General features: G+C 35.9%; 1 long non-coding RNA gene across 2 annotated transcripts; it reads left to right on the top strand.

The window, feature by feature from the left end:
• Positions 1-3,756: 3,756 nt before the first annotated feature.
• On the top strand, positions 3,757-5,519 carry LOC133393329 (uncharacterized). Of its 2 annotated transcripts, XR_009766097.1 has the most exons (3): positions 3,757-4,276; positions 4,339-5,040; positions 5,138-5,519. It is a non-coding gene; the product is annotated as an uncharacterized LOC133393329 (long non-coding RNA). The 2 variants fall into 2 exon arrangements; XR_009766096.1 differs by having other exon boundaries at positions 4,339-5,157.
• Positions 5,520-6,000: the final 481 nt, after the last annotated feature.

The following is a 6,000-nucleotide window of genomic DNA, read 5'->3' as shown; positions in this document are numbered from 1 at the left end:
TCATTGTTTGCAGTGATTTCAATGCCACCGAGCAGGGGAAAACGAGTTCACCTTTCTTTGTTGCATAAAGGTTTCTTCTTCTTTTATTGGCAGCTGAGGTTGTGATGAGAATTTTAATGAGCACTATATTCAGGTAAAACTCTGCAACTGAAAGAAACTCACCACTTTTGAATGATTGGAAACAATTTTCATGAAATTAATTTTCTTTCCCAATGGCTAGATTTTCCTGGACGCATAATCCATCTTAAGTGCAGTGCGGAAGGGCGAAGCGGTGATCCATTGTCACCGACCTTCATTAACACGTGTACTCATGTTTGTTCTGCGGATGGAAAATCCCCCGCAGCTAAAGGTGCTTAAGGTTTTGCCTTCGGGGTGCGTTTTGTTGAATGACTTTATGCCGGAGGAGGAGGCTTCGGAAATGGAAACACTGTTTTCCTTCACTGCCGACAGGTGGAAGCAAAACCTGGCAGAAGGAACGGTTCCCTTTTGTCCAGACGGCTGTTGCGAGCGAGATGTAATCCGCTTGTTGTGTTTGTGGCACCCTTTTGTGGCGGATTTGCGTTTTGTGAATGAAAGGAGATTTAGTGATTGCGTTCTTTCATGGACGGTCTGTGAGACTCCTTCTTGCAATAATCGCGAACTTTGTTGAAGATATTATGTTCTAGTTTTGCAGCAGTCCATTTACTCAAAGTTACATTCAAAGCTTCACACACTTTATGTATCATTTCAGCAAAAGCGACTAGACAGATTAATGCCAATCTTTCCTCCCCTTCCTCCTTAAGAGGTCACCGTAAATGGACGGCGACACTATTTGGTTTCGGTGACACAACAAAAGCAACGCCCCATTTCAATGAACCATTCATCTCCGGCTTTTTCATTCATATGCACACAGAGACGTTCACAAAGGGCAACAAACGGCTTTCTTTTGCACTGTGAGGCAACGTTTTGCTTGCCTTCATCCAATGGTCAATTGGAAGTGTAGGGGGAAAAGTTGGAAAAGCTACCGCATGCTTGTGTAAATGTAGTTTTGATGTCCTGCTGGGCAATCGGGCAGGGTTTGCTGTGAAGCTATGAAGCGCCTGAAGTTATGCAATCATTTGTTTTATTATGTGGAAAATATGATGCAAAAAAAGGGGATAGTCTACAATTAAAATAAATAATTATAAAAATAGTTTGCGAGTCCTGAAAAGTTTAGGAATTGAATGTAACACTTTTGTAAACAAATATGATATTTCGTAAAACTTTATAGAAGAAAACTGAAGTCTAATTTTGTAGGAAATAAGTTCAAATTAAAAAAAAAAGTAAAAAATGAAAGAAAATTGGTAAGCACAAGACAACGTTTGAATTAAATGCTTCATACAGGGTTTCCCACGATTTATTGGTCAGTTTCCATAATTTTTTGATGCGTTCCCACGATTTTTTGATCGTATCCCAAAGATTTTTGGTTCGTTCCCATATTTTATTAGTATTTTTCGATTGGATATTAATAGAATTGGACCAAAAAATTCTGGTAAACGGCCCAAAATCGTCGGAACGCACCAAAAAAACATGTGAACCCACCAAAAATTTATTTTTTATTTATTATTATTATTATTATTATTATTATTATTATGATTATGATTATTATTATTATGATTATTATTATTATTATTATTATTATTATTATTATTATTATTATTATTATTATTATTATTATTATTATTATTATTATTATTATTATAATTATTATTATTATTATTATTATTATTATTATTATTATTATTATTATTATTATTATTATTATTATTATTATTATTATTATTATTATTATTATTATTATTATTATTATTATTATTATTATTATTATTATTATTATTATTATTATTATTATTATTATTATTATTATTATTATTATTATTATTATTATTATTATTATTATTATTATTATTATTATTATTATTATTATTATTATTATTATTATTATTATTATTATTATTATTATTATTATTATTATTATTATTATTATTATTATTATTATTATTATTATTATTATTATTATTATTATTATTATTATTATTATTATTATTATTATTATTATTATTATTATTATTATTATTATTATTATTATTATTATTATTATTATTATTATTATTATTATTATTATTATTATTATTATTATTATTATTATTATTATTATTATTATTATTATTATTATTATTATTATTATTATTATTATTATTATTATTATTATTATTATTATTATTATTATTATTATTATTATTAATATTCCATTCACTGGCACCGCGTTAATTCCTGTGATTCCCGTAAAATTGCAAATATATTCAATTTTGATTAACGTTGAAACAAAAAATACAAAATCCTCCAAAATAAAGGACATTTTCTACAAAAAGATTTCTTTTCTTTTTTTTATAGAGACTTTAAGCCAATTGGCCTCAATAGTCTCTTAAAAAAAGGTAAAAACATTATTTGTCACACAAAATTGTAGAAATTTAATGCAAAAAAGTAAAAAAAAATGGAATTTTTCAAACCATTCCAAAAAACCCTGCAAAACTGTCTAGGACAAGAAATCCTAGGCTGGGAAAGCGAGGAAAATGTATTAATATTTATTGTGTGCAAAATGATGTTTCTTCTGCTTACATAAGCGTGTTCTTTCGCCCCCTTTCCCACAGAGTCCTTGCTTGGTGCTTGGGTGCCCTTTGGCTGGACAAATATGTGACGGTTTTATTATTAGACTGGTTTAACATGGCACACCATACCGGGGGCAAGGCAATGCGTAATTATGCACATGAGCTGCTTAGATGCATGAAAAAGCGAAAGAGAGAGAGAAAGCGAGAAATGGGCAGAGCGAGAACGACGAATAAAACATAATCTTTTTGGCATTTCCTGTGTCTGAATTCAAGAATGGAAGCAGTATGCGGAGGAAAGAAAAACTGTCCCTCGGCACATGTGTGCGGCAGAGAGTGATCATAAGCTGTCCGAAAATAAACTCCAAATCTGTCTGCCGGTATCGGTATGATTTGCAAAAAGCCACCCCTCTTCCCTTGGCAAATGAGTGGAATTGCTTTGCTACGTACAAGATGCGTGCACGGTAACGGTCTTTTTCTGCGAGATCTGCGCGATCTGAGCGAATTCTAAATTTAACGAACGAAACACCGCGGCACCGCTGATCCAGTGCGCGAGTTTTGCGCGGAGTGGAAGAGTTAACGCAGAAGAGATCGCGATGAATGGGGCGGACAGTTTATGAAGTGGGAATATTTTAGATGTTCTGTGAAATGCTGCTCGCTATTCATCACACGGGCTGCGAGCAGAAAGACGATACACTTCTTCCCGAGCAGTGCGTAACATATTCACTTCCTGCTGTGTGAGCTGGTTGCTTGTGTCGGCTCATTATGGGATTCATTGTTTGTAGTAACCCCTTTTTATTCGCATTTTGAAAGCGCTGCGTGGCTCATTACTCTTCACGTGCGGTGCAGATTTCGTGGCAACACTTTTCAAATCCATTCATTTGTTTCTGTCTTGAGAAATGCTCCCCTAGTGGGTTGCTTGGGGATCTCGTGCGGGTTTCTGATGAATGGTTATGAATGAGCTGTGTGCTAAGGCGTTCGTAAACAATTTTGTTGTGTGATAGAAGCTTTAGAAAAATATTCATATTATTCACATTATCTTATGATAAATTTTAACTTTTTTTAAACCAAAACGCTGACAAAAGTATCCGTCTGATGCACAGATTTATTTTAAGCACTTCATTGACTCATTTTCCCGCAAAAAAACAACACAATTTGCAATACCACACAATCCCTCTTTTGTCACCCATTCACCCACAACCGTACAAAACGGGAAGGCAGGACTGTGATTCGTTTGCTCATTAATCCTTCAAAGGGATATTTGTCGCCTCACCCACGGTAATAAACAATTCACGGCGCACTGCTTCCACCGTGAACTCATCGCCGGGTGTTACCTTATCTGTGCTTTCCCATCAGCGTGCTTAATAATAATGCTATGATGAGTGCGATGCAGCATTCAAAAGGAACACCCCGAACTGTGTGGAAATGAGCACTTTTGCAGCGCATTAATAAATAAGCAATTACTTAATTTATACTCTCCGCGCACGGCGAGACACACGCGGTTTGCGAAGAGTGGCGGAAACGCTTGAAAACTTTACATAAAATCAAAATCAAATGTGATCTGTTTAATGCTTGCTAATGAGGCAAAGCAAAGCAGCCGAAATGAAATTATCTTTTGAGTGGAGTTCGTCGTGCTCTATTCCCACTCGGTGGTATGGAAAACGGGGAAAAAAAGTGGAATCATTATATGATTATTCTTGATGTTTTTTTGCAGTTGCTTTCCTTCACTGGCAACGATACTCTCGTTCGTGTCTCATTTACTTCCAATAAATAAACAACCATGAAAACGATGACCCTAGAGGAGAGAGAGAGAGAGGGATGCGCAAGAGAGCACGAGAAAAAGGTCCAGTGAATCCTGTGAATCCATTCATTTGTTCGCCTATTCAGAAGTTTTCCACTCCGCCCGGAAGGAAGCGAAGATATGGGAACAAAAATTTTTCCCTCTGGTGAATGGCGGCGGGAGCGGTTGCTCGGGCAGATGAAAAACAGAGGCCGGACAATTGCACCTTACGTTGTCGCAGGAGAGGGTGCGCGCTATGCCAATGAAAACGGAAGCATATTTGCTTTGATGATGGGTGAAATTGGTCGCTATTTTGTTTTTCCGTCGTGATGATAACTCCCAATCCACCTAGAGGGTGTATTGAGTTCTTTTTTGTGTGAAATGTCTGAAGTTAGCACAAAGTAAATCGTTATTTCCACTTTCATAATAAACATATTAATGTAAAAATGACACAGAAACCTTTCTGCATTTTTATAAATTATTCTCATTTCGAATTCCACACTAATTCCAATACCTTTACACCCTTCTCAGCAAGAACCGTACCCTTCAATAGTCTTCACGGGCTATTGTACCGCTGAAGAGGACACCGATGCCCGTAAACCGAGGGCAAAGGTCGCGGAGGAGTTCGTTAATCAGGTCAGAAAATCTCCACCACTGCCTATCTCTCTGTTCATGCTGTCGTTTCCCCCATGTTCCCTTTTTGTTTCGTTTTTATTTTGCTCTATTTTGGCAGATCCTTATCACAGTGTAGCATATGAACCATTATCGTAACACTGCTTAAAATCGCACGCGGAAACAGAAGCGGTGAAGGAAGGTTGATTATTACATCGACGTATGATGGGGACTACCGCCGATGGATCATAAGACGCGGGGCATGGACGGAGTTGCTTTCGGTTGAATAGAGCACAAATTACAGCGAATAATGTCACCGTTGATGACGTCAAATTAGAGCATATTATTAGTTAATAGACCCCGGGGTGGCACTGGACCAAACGGGCAGAGAGCGGGAGTTCATCGTTCGGAGTTTTTCTACGGCGATTGAGGCGAAATATTACTCTCTTTCCCATTAGATTTTTCTAAGCGAGTGTGTGCGTTGCTCTACTCATACCTACATCCCATCCATCCATCACTTCACGGTCCATTGGATGGTTGATTCGCCGTGTAGGAGCGATGCGTGTGTGTGTGTGTATCCACTACCTTTGACATTTTGTGTCTGCAAAGCAATAATTAAAGCGACTCCCGGAATGTATTAAAAATTAAACCAAACGAGGGCTGTGCCAAAGGGAGAATTTTGAGCCGAAGAGTTGATACAGATTTAAACGAGGAAGAGCACTTTTGATGTGTTTAAATTATAATAAAATATTTTGGTGAGTTAAGAGTACACAATTAATGAAGCGAATGATGTATTAAGCGTATTATTTGTTTAATTTGATGGATTTGTTTATTAAATTAATTTAATAAAGAAATTATTAAATTTTTAAATTAAATTAAAAAATTTAATTAATTTAACAAAGAAAAAAAATCATCACCACTGTAAGCGCTCTACTTATTCCTCTTTTTCGTAACGGGTTTAAACACACTACAAAACCCACCACC

This window comes from Anopheles gambiae, chromosome 3 (genome assembly GCF_943734735.2).
Source record: "Anopheles gambiae chromosome 3, idAnoGambNW_F1_1, whole genome shotgun sequence".
NCBI lineage: Eukaryota > Metazoa > Arthropoda > Insecta > Diptera > Culicidae > Anopheles > Anopheles gambiae.
The sequence above is the reverse complement of the archived record's forward strand: the minus strand, read 5'-3'. Positions and strand labels throughout refer to the sequence as shown.